This window comes from Callithrix jacchus, chromosome 19 (assembly GCF_049354715.1).
Source record: "Callithrix jacchus isolate 240 chromosome 19, calJac240_pri, whole genome shotgun sequence".
NCBI classification, from domain to species: domain Eukaryota; kingdom Metazoa; phylum Chordata; class Mammalia; order Primates; family Cebidae; genus Callithrix; species Callithrix jacchus.
Window position 1 is genome coordinate 9,498,632 of NC_133520.1, and position 18,125 is coordinate 9,516,756.

An 18,125-nucleotide genomic window follows, 5' to 3' on the forward strand; every position below is an offset into this window, starting at 1 on the left:
GTGAAGGGACATGGAGGCCACCACTGCTGCTGCCCGCGTTTGCTAAAGATTTCTTAACCTGATGATGGTTTTGGACAGTTAGTTCAGGTGGGCATGGAATTCAGTGCAAGGCCTTGGGTCAGGGCAAGGAGGGAAGTTGGGCTGTTTGATGGGTGTTTTGCTTTTGTGAAAGTGAGAACTAGGAAAAAAAATTCTCACACAAAAGAGATGATAAGGAAACTATCTTTTTCTGCCTGGACTCTGGTAGAAAAACATCTCTGAGAATTTATAATATAGATATTCCCTTGCAGGGGATTAGAGCCAATTTTATGTGACCTCCCTGGTTTTAAAAACCCCAACCTCAGGTGGCCTATTAACATCCTGGGGTGCCTGGCTGAGGCAATGTAAATTTCCACTATAGGGGAAGATTTCAACCCTGATGCACAGGCTTGTCACAGAGATACATGGGCTGAATGAACACTAACACACTAATCAAATTTTATCTAACACACAGGAAACAAATGTCCACAAGGCAGAATTATTGGATAAAGGACATAAAATTAATATACTTCAAATGTTTAAAGAAAAATGAGCCTCACTTTGGTTAAATAGAACTCAGCAAATTTGTGGCAAAAATCTAAACTGTATTCCATCCAGGGCCAGGTACATAATTTACAGGGTCCTGTGCAGAATAAGATTGCAGGGCTCCTTGGGAAAAAATGTTATAAAACTTGCTAAAAGAGAAAGCTTTTTCTTTAAAAAAATTTTATTACTTGTAAGCCATAACAGGAATAATAGTAATGTATGAGTAACAATACAAACTTACAAATTGCAATCATATTTTGGTATCATAATTTAAAATAATTAGTAATATAACAACTAATTATGTAATATTTTTGACTCAATTTTCTGTAAATTCATTTATTAGGTCATCAAAATTTATACTTTTACCAATTTGATTTTCAATTAATATAATTTAAAGCAATGTCAGTCCTCTTAGCAAATGCAAGGTTGCAAATACTTCTTGATAGTATCCAGTTTTTAAAGGGACCCTTCTGTTGATGCAACTATTAACTACACCTGCTACTATTATTTTATAGGCTGTGAGAACATTGAGATAAATTCCTGATACATTATTTTGAAATACACATTTTAGCACATCAAGAGCTAATGATTCTTTTTTTTTTTTTTTTTTGAGATGGAGTTTCACTCTTGTTACCCAGGCTGGAGTGCAATGGCGCGATCTCGGCTCACTGCAACCTCCGCCTTCTGGGTTCAGGCAATTCTCCTGCCTCAGCCTCCTGAGTAGCTGGGATTACAGGCACGCGCCACCATGCCCAGCTAATTTTTTGTATCTTTAGTAGAGACGGGGTTTCACCATTTTGACCAGGATGGTCTCGATCTCATGACCTTGTGATCCACCTGCCTCGGCCTCCCAAACTGCTGGGATTACAGGCTTGAGCCACTGCGCCTGGCACTTTTTTTTTTTTTTTTTAATGGGATTGAATCTCACTTTGCTGCCCAGGATGGAGTACAGTGGCATGGTCTCAGCTTAGCAGCCTCCACCTCTTGTGTTCTGTCTTAGCCTGCAAAGTAGCTGGGATTACAGGGATCTGGCATGACACTAGGCTAATTTTGTATTTTTAGTAGAGACGGGATTTCACAGTGTTGGTTAGGCTGATTTCAAACTCCTGACCTCAGGCCGTCTGCCTGCCTTGGCCTCCCAAAGTGCTGTGATTATAGGCGTGAGCCACAATGCATGGCCGAGAGCTAATGATTCTTGCAAAAAAACTTTTCTAAAAAGATTTAACTCTATTCAAATTGGTTTACCGTAAGTCTAAATTTAATTTTACATGTAAAGATATACAAGAGCATTTTATTTTATTGTTTTCTCTACCATTTCTCTAAAATATTGTTTTATCTAATATTTCCTATAATTTATGGCAGTTATACAAGAAACAAAAGATGACTTGATAATTTGTATACAATTCAGAACAAATATTTATGGATATTCTATCACTAACATCACTTGGCAGAAAAATCAGTCTTAAAATTGTCTTCCTTATTAATAATTGGTTCATCCAAAGCTTCATATAAGAATAGTATTTTTTTCTTTTGAATGTGATGACTTTAAACTGTTTCTGTTTCCGAGTCTATGGATATTTGCTCTGCAATGTTGCAGAAGTTTTTAAAACCAGATAGTTATAATAACTCTCTGATATGTTTTAGTGCAATGTCCATGAGCACAGTTTATTTTGTAATAATTTATTGACAAAGTTTATGACCTGAGTACAGGGAGTTCCTGTCCTAGTACTCAGACCAGTTAATTTTGGTACAGAAGCTATAAGGACAGGCTTTGGGGATAGAAGGGCGAGCCGTGATCTTGGTGCTGCCCCATGCAGAGCACATAGTCTCTCCCTGAGCCATGGCAGCTGCTGCCACTGTTGATGTTTCTGCCCATTGCTCAGGATTCCAGAAGACCCAAGCCTGCACACAGCGTGTTCACATCTGTCATGTCTGCTGATCATGTTTCATTGTCTCATCAGACTTCACCTACGAAACACAAGTAAAAGGTAAAATTACTATGAATTTCAAGTGAATGACAACTAAGCATTAAGCTGTGGCCCTTCAGTTGAGCAAACCCTGCGAACTGCAGACAGTCTCACCATAAGCAGAGAGCTGCACTGATTATACAGTTTTATTTTGTTCCCCCAACCACTTTAAAAGTAGATACAGCAAATTTATTCTCCCCAGAGAAATACTGGAAAAATTGATATATGGAATAATTAATTTATTGGCCTCCATTCAAGCAAGGTGGTAATAAAGTTTAAGTGTAGAACCTAGACCATCCATTTGATTTTAAACTTGAGGTTTTAGATGTTTAGGCTGTTTTTGCATGGTCCTGTCAGAAAGTACACAGATTTTCCTTATCTAAAATTTTTGATGTTTACCAATGTTTCCCTCAGTTTACTGCTGATTCTATCCAGGAGAGCTAGGACTTCATCTCAACTCTAAGCACAGCCTTGAAAATCCTGCTTAATATACAATACATTTGATGAAACTCAAGACAATTCATTATACTCCATGATGAACTGCTTTATATAGAAAGTCCATAGTATTTTAAAAGTCTTTCTATAATAAATGTGCGCAACTGTGTGGTTATGGGTGTGGATCTACCACCGTGTGAGTATGTAATCTCTCACACTAGATAACACTTTTTGATATGTTAGTGGTAAAGAATGTATATTTCATATGGTCTTTATATGCATATGGAAAAATCCGGTATGTGGGCCGATGAATATTTACAGCATATTCATAAAGTTGGTCTACAACCAGTTTCTATGAAGAATTGTGTAATCCTCACATTGGATCACTCCCCAATCTTTGCTATTTCCATCAGTACCTGAAACTAACTGAATCTGGGGTTGAGACAAGAAACACATTTATAGGGGAAATTTTGAATTTTTATTCTTCATGATGATTTGATAGAAAGGTACATTGGAAATGGCTTTTGAAAAGCTGGATGATTGAAATGATACTCTAACAGCACTATTGGAGGCTTTGCAACTAGCTAAGTAAAGCCACTTGGAAAGAAGGGTAAACTAACCTCATTCTTTCCAATGTCTTGTCTATCAGGAAAGAAAACATAAGGGCTACGTCTTCACTTTCAATATGATATGATAAACACAGACATGGAACGGCATTCATTTTGTTTAATATTCCATGAAGGTATGTGAGCAGGGTGATATTTTATTGTCTGGGAATATAACAGATGTCTATGTCATTTCCCAGTAATGAAACATGTCAAGAAATTATCATTGCTTGGGAAAATGAAGTTTAAAAGAGCATGCTTTTGCTAATAAATCATAGAATGTAACATAATATAGTGTGACTATGTTAAACAAATAATTATATCTACAAATGGAATCTGAGCCAGAAGGGAAACATACACTCTTTTGCTGTAGTTTGTATTCCACCCACACTCACACACAATTCACACATACATATCATATCATGCTTCAAGATCAGGGATGTGCTGCTTGCTGGCCTAGAGAAACTAGACTAGTGGGAAACACTGATTAAGATTTGGTAACCTTTGCCCTGTCATCCCTTCTCTAAGTCCCCATGTGTATGCCACACTCCCATATGAAATTTAGAGATATTTGTGTACTTGGTGTACTGAGCCTGCTTACTCATCCTTAAGCCAGAGAGTAGAATTTGGTGAAATTGACTATGCCACTGAATTGAATATCCAAAAACCCCAGTCATTTTCTATTCCCCAAATACCATAACACCAAATGTTCCATTTAGAATCTTCAGGCTTGGTATTTCCATGCTCATTTCAAAATTTGCAATTTCCCTGCTCTTCTCTCTGCCCATCAAATTCGAGGGGAGGTAATCCATACAGTGCCCTTTATACAATAAGCACACAACAAATGTGTACAAGGGAAATATACTAAAATGCCTTTCTGAAGTGCAGACCAATTATTTTTTTCTCTTCTCTTTACCCATTGGACAGACACTGGAGCAGATACTCAAAGAGTTTCCTGAATAGAATTAGTTATTCTTGTTGTGAAGATAAACTTCTGAGGCACCAGATAATGCTGATTTTTTTTTTTTTTGTCTTTTGAGGCTGGGTCAACCTGCTTTATGTTCTGAGTGAGCTGTGTAGATGTGTGTCTATGAGCTGGGGTGAGGTTGGAGGAATGGGAGACTATATTCAGCAGGCCTGACAGCATTTTCTAAATGTTACTACTGTTGGCACAGTCTTATCTTAGATGAGGTGGTAAATTAGTAAACTGCCATGGAGAAGTATGATTTTGTAAAATTAGATGGGATATAAAGAAACACAATTAATTCCAGACCCGCAGGCAAGAGTGATGAAGTAACTGGAGTCTTTGTTCTTTTCAGGCTATCAGATACACCATCTTTTCTTCTGAGTAATAGCAGGCACTCTCGGGCTGTCAGATGATATGCCAGGTATGCACTTGCAATGTCGACAAGGCCACCCCAGGGTTACATGTTGGTATCTTTAGGGAAAAAGAGTGAATCACCATCCAGCTATCTATTTGCTCCTGTTAACCCTAAACCCCAGTGTTACATCTTGTCACATTTTTAAAATGACCACAGAGTGGTTATCAGCTGTTTTTTTATTAACTTACACTCTAAATTAACCAATGAGATATATGTTGGAAGACCCAGAAAACCCCATCCGTATGAAAATACAACTAAGGCCCATGCAATAATTCATATTTTAAAGAAATGCTGGAAACACTTTAGGTAGATGGTGACTGAAAAAAACCATTTGTGCACAGCCTCATGCTGAGAAAAGAGAAAAAATAAACATAAAAGAATAGGGTGCAGAGTTGTGCAAACTGAGGGCCACACATATGAGCTTAACACTATGTGGGGACTTCCTAGTAGCTATTCTATGGCCTGTGTGAGGCTTGCCCTCCTTCTGCTATTGTATCTCAGTTTTTGCATCTTCTGAGAAAGTGAGTTCCCAGGTCTTTCAACAATGGGTCTCTGGAATGCTGTACTCTAAAAGCAGGACTCACTTCATGTAGGTATTATGCATACAGGTTTTCATTCTTAACCCAAACAACTTAAAATTATTTTCTCCTGCCTAGAATCCCAGCACTTTGAGAGGTTGAGATGGTAGGATCTCCTGAGCAAAGAGTTCAAGATCAGCCTGGGCAACACAGGGTTTTTTGTAGAGACAGGGTCTCTACAAAAAATTACAAAATTAGCCGAGTGTGGTGGCGCATGTCAGCCGCTCACTCGGGAGGCTGAAATGGCAGGGTTGCTTGAGCCTGGAAGGTTGAGGCTGCAGCGGTCTGTGATGGGGCCACTGCATTCCTGACACAGCAAACCCTGATCTCCTAAACACACAACTCCCACCCCCCAAAACAAAAAATATTTAGAAAGAAGGGGTCTTGGAGATTAAATATAGGTCTCATACACTGCTAAAGTCCCTTTTCAGTGGTTTTCTGGAAAGTGTTTCTAGAGACACTTGTTAAGAAAAATAATCACAAAAATGTGAGAAAACAGACTTACATTAATCATCACTGGATGAATTACTTTGTCTTTAGGTAGAAGCTTTCTAATGAGAGGGAGGATATACAGCGGTGCTCATCTGATTCAGAACGTACATGGGATTCACCAGTATGACACCTCAACAAATGGTCTCTTCACACAGGTCAATAACACTCATTTCACAACTATTTATTGATCTATAATTTGCAAGTTATAGTCTGAGCACTAGGATATAGCAGCAGGCTCTTTTCATGGAAGATAGACAAGTAAGTAAGTAGTAGAGGCAGCTCTTTTCATTTGAACTGTGAGGGAAAACCTTTCTGAACAGGAGGCTTTGAATGAATTTCTAAAAGGAGTCAGTCAAGTGAAGACATGGGACGTGGCATTCCAGGCAGGGGAACAGCCCACTTAAAGGCCCTGAGGCAGAAACAGTAGTTGGCAAAAGTGAGTAAGCAACAGAGACAATTGACTGACAGGAGGTTGGGTGGTAAGTCATGAACTAGATCATTTTAGGTCTTGTAGGCGCTGGTTAGAATTGCTGACGTGATTTAGTTACAGTGGGGAGCCCTTGGAGGATTATAATTCAAGAGATTACTTGATTTTATGTTTTAAATGTATCATTCTTACTATGAATAATATTCTGTGAATAAGAGATTATATGGGCAAGTGAGGAAGCAGGGACACCAGCTGAGTATTGAAATGATACAGGATATAAATTATAGCAGTAATAATAGCAAACACTTAAACATGCTTACGATATGTCAAGTACTATTCCAAGGACTTTAAATATGGCAACACACTGAGTCTTCATAACAACTCTACCATAATTTCATGTTATAGATAAGGTAACTGAGGCACAAAAAGCTTGAATGGCTTGCCCATAGCTGTTAAGTAGCAGAAATGCAATTTGAAGTCAGACAGTTTGTGCTCTCAGCTGGCCCTCAATTATGGTAGAAGCAGTGGAGACAGAGAAACATGGATAGTGGATTAGTGCTCTATTGCTGTTGTGACAAATTGCCACAAACTCAGTGGGCTATAGCTTATGTCTTTATTATCTTAGAATTCTGTAGGTCAGAAGTTTTACTGGGATGAAATCAAAACCTAAGCAATTAGTTCCTTCTGGAGGCTAAGGGAGAATTCATTTCTTTGTGTTTTCTGGCTTCTAGATGTCAGCCCCATTCCTTGACCTGCATCATTCCGTGGCCCTGCCTCACATAGGCTTTTTTCCTCTCTCCCTCCACTGCCACCTTTATCACCTTTACCTTAGTGTCTTTCTTTTTGTTCTCTCTCTCCCTGATCTAACTCTGATTTTCCTGCCTCCCTCTTATGAGAAGCCTTATGGATTACATTGTTCCTACCCAGGGAATCCAGGATAATCTTCCTATCTCAAGATTCTTAACCACAACTGCGGGGGCCCCTTTGCCATGGAATATTCACAGGTTCTGGAGATTAGAAGTTTTTTTCTGGGGCATGGGAGGAGAGTCATTGTTCAGCCTACTATGCACAGGTTCAAGATGTGTTTTATAGGTACTATACAAAAAATTTTGGAGATCCATTGGATGTGGGGATTGAGAAAAGGATTTATGAACCAAGGATGCCTTCTGGATTTTTTTGGCTCGGACAACTGGCTGGATGATGCTACCACGTAACCAGATGGACAAAACACTGGGGAGAATCAGTTTTGTTGGGGTAAGATTGAGTTCAATTTTGTCTGTGATAAGTTTGGGTTGCCAAGCTGAGTTTTTCAGTAGTTGCTTGTAAGATAGCCATTGTGTATGCAAACCTTGAATATAGTAGAAGGAACAAAGCTAGAAAAAGGAATTTAGGATTTAGCATTTTTATGTTACTTAAAAAGAGTAGATTGAATTTGGATAATCAAAGAAGAGTATTGCTAGAGGAGAGGAGAGACCCAGAGACTGGTACCTTTGTCACTGATCCCTAAAACATACTTAGAGATTAAGTAGAGTTGGGTCAGCAAAGGAGATGGGAAAAAAAAATGGTCAAGAAGATAAAAAGAAAACCAGGCAAGTGTGGCGATAGATCATCCCAGAGAGGAGTGGATGGAGACTAAATGTCCACCGAAGGCCATTCCCTCCTTCGTCCACAGAATTAGACTAGCAGCTGGGCATGTGGCTACCCACTGAAAAGCTGTATTTTCAGCTCCATTGTACCAATATGTGACCACGGGACTAAATCTTCACAATGACATACGCTGTTTCCAGGCCATAGCCTTACCACGTTGCACGTGTTCCCTCCCACACCCAGCTTTCATCACGCTATGGAATGGTGGAGAAATAAGAAGGAGAAATGGAGAGCAGTGCAAACCTCATGTACGGTCTGTTTTGTGGGAGAGAAATGAACATAACTATTCTTTAAGGCAAGGTATTGTTAAGGCTTTTTTGTCCCTAAGCCACTATGTTGTTTGACTAGCTATATTTTAGTTAATTCAGACATTGTGTTAAATTAAGTTAAATTTGGCCCAAAGGTGTGTCTTGTCTTTGAGTTCCTGTGTAACAAACTGCAACCTAACTTAGTATGTAAATAAATATGCTGCAAACTAACCTAAAAGTATATTGTAATAAATAGCTGAGTCCCAGCCACTCGCAGTAGCTGAGTTTCAATCACAGACTGCCAAAGATCAGACCACGTCCACATGAGGCAAATGCCCAGCTGTAGCCAATCGAACTGGTTCTGTATGCCACTTTCTCTTTCTGTTTGTAAATACTGTCTGCCCACATTGATGAGTGGATGTCTGTGAACCTTTTCTGTTTCAGGGTGCAGCCTCATTCATAAGTTGCTTTTTGCTCAAATAAACTCTTGCTAAATTTAATTTATCTAAAGTGTTTCTTTTTAACAATTGATACTAGAAGTGGGGCTTTTCCTAACTAAGCCAATATATATGGTAGCTGCATAGCGGTCAGGCGGCAGGTGGCCTAGACATACTAGAATGCTTATGACCTTTATAATGCTATAACAAAACATTTGGTAAGCCGTGGCCTGCAACAAACTATATGGCCTGCACTCACCAAGACTATAGGGTAAAGAGAAACAACTGGATGTAGCTAGATTACTGTGTGTTTCTAGCGCCTTGCTGCTTTAGAAAAGTTTTTAAAAAGATACAAACTCAGAAAAATAGTGTCCAGAAATTTACACCCTCTGATAAACATAAGAGGAAAAGCTAACTCCTATACCTTAAGCAAAAAAGAAAAGATAGTTGTTACATGTAACCTTGAAGAAGAATAAAAAACAATACAAAAACATTAAACTCCCCAGGGAGAAACAGGCTAGGTAGGCAAAGAATGGACCAAGGGTGTGGCCTTCCAAACCAGGCCTGTTGGTTCACAAGACCCAAAAGTAGCTGCTATTAAGGTAAGAAAGAGGTGTGTGTTAAATAAGGAAACGAAGCAAGAATTAGAGTTATGCCCATAGAAGAACTTTAGTTAGGTTGCTAACATATGGGACTGCTTATGAGCCAAATCTTAATTCTCTGAAGTTGTTGAGGGAATTGTATTTTCAAAGAGATAATTGCTTAAGCTTTAACCAATATACAGGACATCAAAACTGTATAAGCAGAAAGTATGATACAAAGTTGTACGGTTGCTAAGAGTTCCCACCACCTACTTTAGATATGGCCTTGAAGGATAATGCAGTAACAAAAACTTAGCAATGTCCCTGGGGATGAAGGAACAATGATCAAGAGTTCTAGGGAGCAGAACTAGTGTCAACTAAGGAACTTCCTCAGGTGCCAAGGCAGGGAATCTTCAAAGACCTGTCCAGTAAGAATTCCATAATTCCTGTGGACAAGTGACTGACGTATTTTCCATTATTCTCTTTTAATTATTTATTAAGTTTTTTGTTTTAAAATAATTTTAGACTCACCAAAAAGTTGCATGAATATAAAGTTTTCTTATACCTCTCACCTAGCTTCCCCTAAAGTTAATATTTTGCATAACCATAATATAATGATCAAAACTAAGAAGTTAATACTGGCAAAATCATATTAACTAAATCAGAAACTTTGTTTTAGATTTCACTAGTTTTCCCATTAATGTCTTTTTCTTTTTCTGTTTCAAGATATGATCTGGAATTCTATATTGTATTCAGTTGTCACATCTCCTCTAGTCTCTTGACAACCTGTGACAGCTCCTCAACCTCTGGCTTTTCTAGAAAACAGTATCGGTCAGTAATTTTGAGAAAAGAAAATTTTTCTCCAAAATTACTGACCAATACTCTTCAAAAGGGCAAAGACATTAAGGACATTTTCAAGGTCTTTTGATAAAGGTTTTTCTATTTGGGTTTGTCTCATGTTTTCTTATGATCAGATTGAAGTTATTCATTATTGGCAGGAATGCCACAGAAGTGATTATGTCTTTTTCTGTGTATCATATTGAGGGCATATGAAATGAATATGTCTCATTAGTGATTATGTTAACTTTGATCACATGGTCAAAGCAGTTTCTGGTAAGTTGCTAACTTTTCCTTTGTGATTAATAAATGTCTTTGAGATGTTGAGAAATACTTTGTGACTATGCAAATATCTTGTTTCTCATCAAGCTTTTTTCTAATTATTTTAGCATCAGTTAGTAGGACTAATGGTGATTTTCATTTCTTCTGTATTTATTAATTGAAGTTTCTTATCAGGAAGTGTTGTCTCACATTATTTATTTATTCAATTATTTATTCATATCAAGTAGACTGACATTTATTATATTTTATGGGTATAAGATAATGCTATCATTGTTTATTTTGTTGCTCAAATTATTCCAGCTTGGTCATGTGACACTCTTAGATTGGCTTCTGGATCCCTTTGACATACCTCTTTCCTTGAGTACCATTTCCTTACTTTCTGCTGCCATGCAATGCTCAAAGTTCACCACTGTATTTTCCCTGCCAAGCCCTGGAATCTACGTCTTCTCCAAGGACTTCTAGTTCCTTTTGTTGGGGAGAATTATGTTTAAAACCAAGAGGAATAGATACGCTTATTTCTACAAGTGTGTCATTACTTCTAGATCCTCTCAGTGCACAAAGATTGAATAGAATATAGGTATATATATGTACATGCCTCAATTAGTGTATATATACACACACACACATATATACATACATATGTGTATATACAATTAGTGTATATATATATATATATATACACACACTGAGGCATGTACTTATATACATAATATATATACACATATATACACTAATTGAGGTGTGTACATCTACACTTCTGTATCTATTTGTATTTATATTTAAAAAAACATTAATTGCTACTGATAGATCTGATTTTAGTCCAACACCACAGTGTTTATTCTAGCTTTCTGCATTTTCTTATTTGTGACTTCTTTCACAGTGAGAATCCTAGTTCTCATTATATACCAAATATTCACTTACGTATTTATAGTACAAACATAAAGTAGTTTCAGGATTGCTAACTCATTCCCCCGAGAGAAGACAGCGTCCTTACTAGAATATAGTAGTGTACTTTCTTTTAGTATTTAGTCGTACAGCATCTGATCAAAATACTAATTTTCAAAGTAATTCAGTTAAGTCCTTTTCTTTCCTACACTCTTTAGCAGGGTCATGCTATTCATTTGTAATATAGTTAGGTTCGTTTGTTAAGTCTGTAGTCCATTTTGGGTCCTTCCACAATATCCTGGTTTAAAAAAAATTTTTTTTTACATTCAGTAAAATTTGCTCTTTTTATATAACTCTACAGGTCCTGACAAATACATAGTTATGTATCCACTTTTATAATCATGATAGAAAATAGTTGCATCAACCCAAAAGTTATCTTTGCTGATATATTTCTAATTAACCCCCTCCGCATCCCCATCTCTGAAAACCACTGTCTCATTATCTGTCTGTAGAGTTTTGCCTTGCCCCGAATGTTTTATTAATAGAATCATAAAGAGTTTTCTGTATCACATCTTAGGTCTGGCTTCTTTCACTTAGCAGAACACATTTTAAGATTCATCTATGTGGTTGAGAGCATCAATAGTTTGTTGCCTTAATTGGTGAGCAGTATTACATGGTATGAATTTTTTTATATTAGCCATTCAAATAGGTGTCTAGTTATATCTAATTGTGGTTTTATTTGCATTTCTCTAAAGATTAGTGATGCTCATTTTCTATCCATGTATCTTCTCTGGTGGAGCCTGTCTATATATTTTGTTCATTATCAATTGGGTTGTCTTCTTGTTAAGTTTCAAGAGTTCTTTATGCATTCTGGAAACAAACCATTTGTCAGAAAGATGACTTGAAAGTATTTCTCTCCTTCTGTGGCTTCTTTTTATTCTTAACTGTGTGTTCACAGCATAAAAGTTTTCAACCTTGAAAAAGCCCAAATTATTGTTTTTTTAAATTGAATTATTCTTTTAGTGTCAAATATGAAAGTGCATTGCCTAACCCAAGGTCAAAAATTTGTTCTCTTATATTTGCTTCTAGAAATTTTATAGTTTTATGTATTATATTGTGTTTTATCATCCCTTTTGAGTTAATTTTTATATAAGATTTAAAGGACCCATGAGGTTCTTTCTTTAACATACAGATGATATGGTAAGCAGAATTCTAACATAGTCCCCTCAAGATTTTCTACCCTAATTCCTGGGTCTATGAATATGATGAAATAATATACCCTGATTATGCTACTGTACAAGGTGTAGAAGATTATGTGGATGTCATTAAGGTTACTAATATGTCGATTTGCAGGTTTACCAACAGGGAGGTTAATAATCAGGATCTGTATTATACAAACAACCATGTGAACTTAAAAGCAGATATTTTTCTCAGAGTCTTCAAATACCAGTCCAGCCAAGCTGACATCTTGATTTTAACCTGGTAAGTTCCTGTGAATATGTGATTCTTTCACTAATAATTATTGGATATTCATTTTGCATTTCTGAGATAAACACTGCTTGGTTATGATATATTAACCTTTTTATATGGCTGGACTTGATTTGGTAATTATTTGGCTGAAGACTTTGTATCTATGTGCCTGAGGGATATTGGCCTATAGTAAGTCTTACATCAAGTCTTGAAATGGAAGAGATTCCTTTAATGTTGTTCTTTTTCAAATGTGTTTTTGCTATTCTAGTTTCTTTGCCTTTCTGTATACCTTTCTTTTAGAAGTAGCTTGATGATATTTACAAAAACGTCTGCTGAGATTGCATTGAGTGTATAGATTTAATTGGGAGAGAAGTGAAAGCGTATTAGTATTGAGCCTTCCAATTTATGAACAAGTTATAGCTCTCCATTTATTTAGATATGATTTGCTATTTTAATAAGTGCTTTGTACTTTTTAGCATTTAGATCTTGTACATTTTTAATAAATTTATATCTAATAATTTTTTGGGTGCTGTTATAAATAGTACTTCAATTTTTTTTCAAATTCTCACTGTTGTTAGTATCTAGAAATACAGCTGATTTTTGTGTATTGACCTTGTTTTCTGCAACCCTGATAAACTCATTTGTTACTTTATTACCTTTTTTGTGGATTCTTTGAAATTCTCTATATCTATTATGTTGTCTGTGAATAGAGACTTTTTTCTCAAATATGTATACATTGTATTTTTTATTGCATTATTACACTGATTAGGACATATGCATGATGCGAAATAGTTTCAGTGAAATAAGACATCCAGTCTCTCACCAGAAAGTTTGATGTTAGCTGCAAGGTTCGTGTGTGTGTGCCTTTTATCAGGTTAAAGTCATTCTTTTTTATTCCTAGTTTGCTGATCTTTAAAAATCATTAATGTGTTGATTTTTTCCCCCAAATACCTTCTCTCTCTCTTGACATGATTATAAAATTTTTCTTATTTAGTCTGTTAATATAGTGAGTTACCTTGATTGATTTTTATTTTTATGTATGAATTATTTTTAGGTTCTAGTGTACATGTGCAGATCGTGCAGTTTATTGTATAGGTATACATGTGCAATAGTTGTGGCTTGTTGCATCCATTGCCCCGTCATCTACATTAGGTATTTCTCCTAATGTTAGCCCTCCCCAATCCCCCAACTCCCTGCTATTCCTCCCCTATCTCTCACCTCCCAGACCATGAGGTGTAATTTCCCCTCCTGGTGTCCATGTGTTCTCATTGTTCAACACTCACTTATGAATGAGAACATGTGGTGTTTGGTTTTCTGTTCTTGTGTCAGTTTGCTGAGAATGATGGTTTCCAGTTTCATCCATGTCCCTGCAAAGACATGAACTCATCCTTTTTTATGGCTGCATAGTATTCCAAGGTGTATATGTGCCACATTTTCCCTGTCTAGTCTATCATTGATGGGCATTTGGGTTGGTTCCAAGTGTTTGCTATTGTGAACAGTGCCACAATAAACATGCATGTATATGTGTCTTTGTAATAGCATAATTTATAATCCTTTGGGTATATACCCAGCAATGGGATTGCTGTGTCAAATGGTATTTCTATTTCTAGATCCTTTAGGAATTGCCACACTGTCTTCCACAATGGTTGAACTAGTTTACCCTCCCACCAACAGTGTAAAAGTGTTCCTATTTTTTCACATACTCTCCAGCATCTTTTGTCTCCAGATTTTTTTAAGGATCGCCATTCTAACTGGTGTGAGGTCATATCTCAATGTGGTTTTGATTTGCATTTCTCTAATGACCAGTGATTATGAGCTTTTTTTCATGTGTTTTTTTGGCTGCATAAATGTCTTCTTTTGAAAAATGTCTGTTCATATCATTTGCCTACTTTTTGATGGGGTTATTTGTTTTTTCTCTTGTAAATTTGTTTAAGTTCTTTGTAAATTCTAGATATTAGCCCTTTGACAGGTGGGTAGATTGCAAAAATTTTTTGCCCATTCTGTTGGTTGCCAGTTCACTGTATTGATAGTTTCTTTTGCTGTGCAGAAACTCTTAAGTTTAATTAGATCCCATTTGTCTATTTTGGCTTTTGTTGCCCTTGCTTTTGGTGTTTTAGTTATGAAGTCCTTGCTCATGCTTATGTCCTGAATGATATTGCATAGGTTTTCTTCTAGAATTTTTATAGTGTTAGGCCTCATGTTTAAATCTTTAATCCATCTAGAGTTAATTTTTGTATAAGGTGTAAGGAAGGGATCCAGTTTCAGTGTTCTGCATGTGTCTAGCCAGCTTTCCCAACACCATTTATTAAAAGGGAATCCTTTTAATTAGCGCCACCATGCCCAGCTAATTTTTTGTAATTTTAGTAGAGATGGGGTTTCACCATGTTGAGCAGGATGGTATCGATCTCTTGACCTCATGATTCACCGGCCTCGGCCTCCCAAAGTGCTGGGATTACAGTAATGAGCCACCGTGCCCGGCCTGTTATTTTATTATTATTATTATTTTTGCTTAGGATTGTCTTGGCTATGCAGGCTCTCTTTTGGTTCTATATGAGGTTTGAGGTGTTTTTTTTTCCCCATTTCTGTGAAGAAAGTAATTGGTAGCTTGATGGGGATAGCGCTGATTCTGTAAATTACTTTGGGCAGTATGGCCCTTTTCAGGATATTGATTTTCCTAACCATGAGCATGGAATGCTTTTCCATCTGTTTGTGTCGTCTCATTTCCTTGAGCAGTGGTTTGTAGTTCTCCTTGAAGAGGTTCTTCACAACCCTTGTTAATTGTATTCCAAGGTATTTTACTCTCTTTGTAGCAAGTGTGAATGGGAGTTCGCTCATGACTTGGCTATTTGTCTGTTATTGGTATATAGGAATGCTTGTGATTTTTGCACATTGATTTTGTATCCTGAGACTTTGCTGAAGTTGTTTCTCATCTTAAGGAGATTTTGGGCTGAGACAGTGGGGTTTTCTAAATATATAATCATGTCATCTGCAAAGAGGGACAATTTGACATCCTGTCTTCCTTTTCGAATACCCTTTCTTTCTGCTGCCTGATGGACCTAGCCAGAACTTCCAGTACTGTGTTGAATAGGAGTGTTGAGAGAGGGCATCCTAAAACTTGAACCAGTCTTGTATTTTTGCAAGAAAAACTATTTGGTCCTGGCATAGTAACTGTTTTATATATTGCTGGACTTTATTTTGCTAAAGTTTTATAGAAGATTTTTGTGTGTATGCTCATGAGGGTGAGGGATATTAGCCTATATTTTTCTTGCTTTGTGTGATGTTTTTGGTTTTGATTCTAAGGTAATGACGGCCTCATAAAATGTGTTGAGGAGTGTTTTTTCCCTTTCTACTTTCCACGAAAGATTGTTTATAACTGGTATTATTTCTTCCATAAATGTTTGATGAATTAACCGGTGAAATCACTCAAGCTTGGAATTTTCTTTGTGTAAACGTTTCTAGCTGCAAATTTAATTTCTATAATAGAGGTAGGATTATTCAGGTTATTTTTGTTTTCTTGAGTTAATTTTGGTAGTTTGTATCTGTCAAGGAATCAGTTCATCTCTTCCAAATTGTGGAATTTATAGGCATGGAATTATTTGTAGTATTCATTTACTATTCTCTTAATGTCTGAGAGGTCGGAGTGATAATCTGTTCTTTCATTCTTGTTAATAAGTTATAATGATTGTGTTAGCCATAAACAACACATTTCCAAATTTCATTACATAGTATTTTAATTACGTTTCAGTTTAAAGTATCTTAAAATTTTCTCAAGACCTCCTCTGTGAATGATAGGTTGTTTATAAATGTGTTCTTTCATTTTCAAAGGTTCAGATTTTTTTTTCAAATATTTTTCTGTTATTGATGCCTATTTTAATTTCTTTATGATTCAAAAACATGTTTTGTATGAATTCTACTCTTCTGAATTTGCTAGTCTTTGTTTTGTGGCCCAAAATATAGTCTATCTTGTTGAATGTTTTGTGTGCAAACTATCTTGTACTGTTGCCGTTAAGTGTTGCATTTTACATAGCTTCAAATTGAAAGTCTGTCTAATGTTTATACTGCTCCGTATTTTGGTACTATGAGCTATAAAGACAAAATGTATACCTTTTGGCTAAGGTTTCAGTTTGTGGATGGAGCAAGCACAGTAAGTGAAGGAATACTGTAACTTAGGGAAAAGGAAAGATGCTCCTCTCAAAACAGGTTCTCTGCTTCAGTGTGACTCTATCAGGTTTTGCCTGCTATTCTGGCTCTGTTTTTTCCATGACCAGGGTTCTGTAACCTTAACCTGACACTGAGGCTTGTACATGACCTTGGAATCAATTTTGACCAAAGGCGACAACGGGATTTAAGCAATTTTATCCATCACTAATTCTGAGCCTCAGGTCTTCTTCACTGCCATCAGTCATTGCTGCTAGGAGCCCTAAATTCTGGTAGAGGTCCATTTTGCTGAGAGTCTTCTCAGCAAACACTTCAACACACTTCAACAGAACCCCAAGTTAACTCCTAATGAGATGTCTACCACAGGAGTGGACTCTGTAGAAATTGCAATGTCTTGAGTCAAAGTTGGCAAAGGCTTCTCTGCTCTAAATACTAGCAACATCTCTGAACAGCAGACAGCATTTTAGAGTGATACATCTGGAAAGTTGCAAGCGCAAAAATACATCTGTTTCCGTTGTTATAGAAAGATAAACAGGACCAGACTCAAGACACTGTGGGAAAAAAGTTCTTGCGTTAGTCTGCTTACTGTTTACTGCCTTTCTGGAGGAAGAAATGTCACAGATGTGTCAAATGGAGAGGACAAACTGGTATATACAGTGCAGTCATCTCAGATATTTCCTGTGAGCGATAAAACAAGATTGCATCAACATGACGGAAAGAACACTCAGCTGGTTTTTTATTTACTCATATTTCCCCACATTATATCAAATTCAGAAATAACAAGAAAGTCACATTTAGCTTTGCATTCTGGCTCTTTGAGCCATTTTGTTTAAAAATGGGTTAATTGTCCTTTCAATGTTCATCTGATTATAGATATTTTTAGGATTTTCTAGCTTTCTCCGGATAAACTATATGAGGTTCATTAACAATAGATTTATCTAATGTTTTCTTAGAGCATTGGATATTTTTAACCCATGCAATATCTTGGAAGTAATTTGCCACTCACTAATTGAAGAGGTATTTACTTTTATTTGCCTGAAAGTGACTGGTCTGACTGTTTTTTTTTGACTGAATTAAGTGAAAGTTTTTGCATGCTGATGAAGTCAGAAGGGGCCAAAAAGTCTAGAAGA

At 36.7% G+C, this 18,125-nt stretch overlaps 1 protein-coding gene across 12 annotated transcripts in view; it reads left to right on the top strand.

Annotated features, from left to right (window-relative positions):
• Positions 1–18,125, top strand: part of LOC108589162 (uncharacterized) — a 434,713-nt gene that overhangs the window by 315,292 nt on the left and 101,296 nt on the right. For 7 of the 12 annotated variants that reach the window (XR_013529709.1, XR_013529710.1, XR_013529711.1 and 4 more), the window contains 6 exons: positions 2,448–2,552; positions 3,616–3,708; positions 4,891–4,959; positions 6,072–7,704; positions 8,281–8,397; positions 12,721–12,849. The exons of 4 other annotated variants lie outside the window; for them this stretch is intronic. The gene's annotated coding sequence lies outside the window, so the exon portion shown is untranslated. One more of the 12 variants, XR_013529715.1, reaches the window with a different exon arrangement.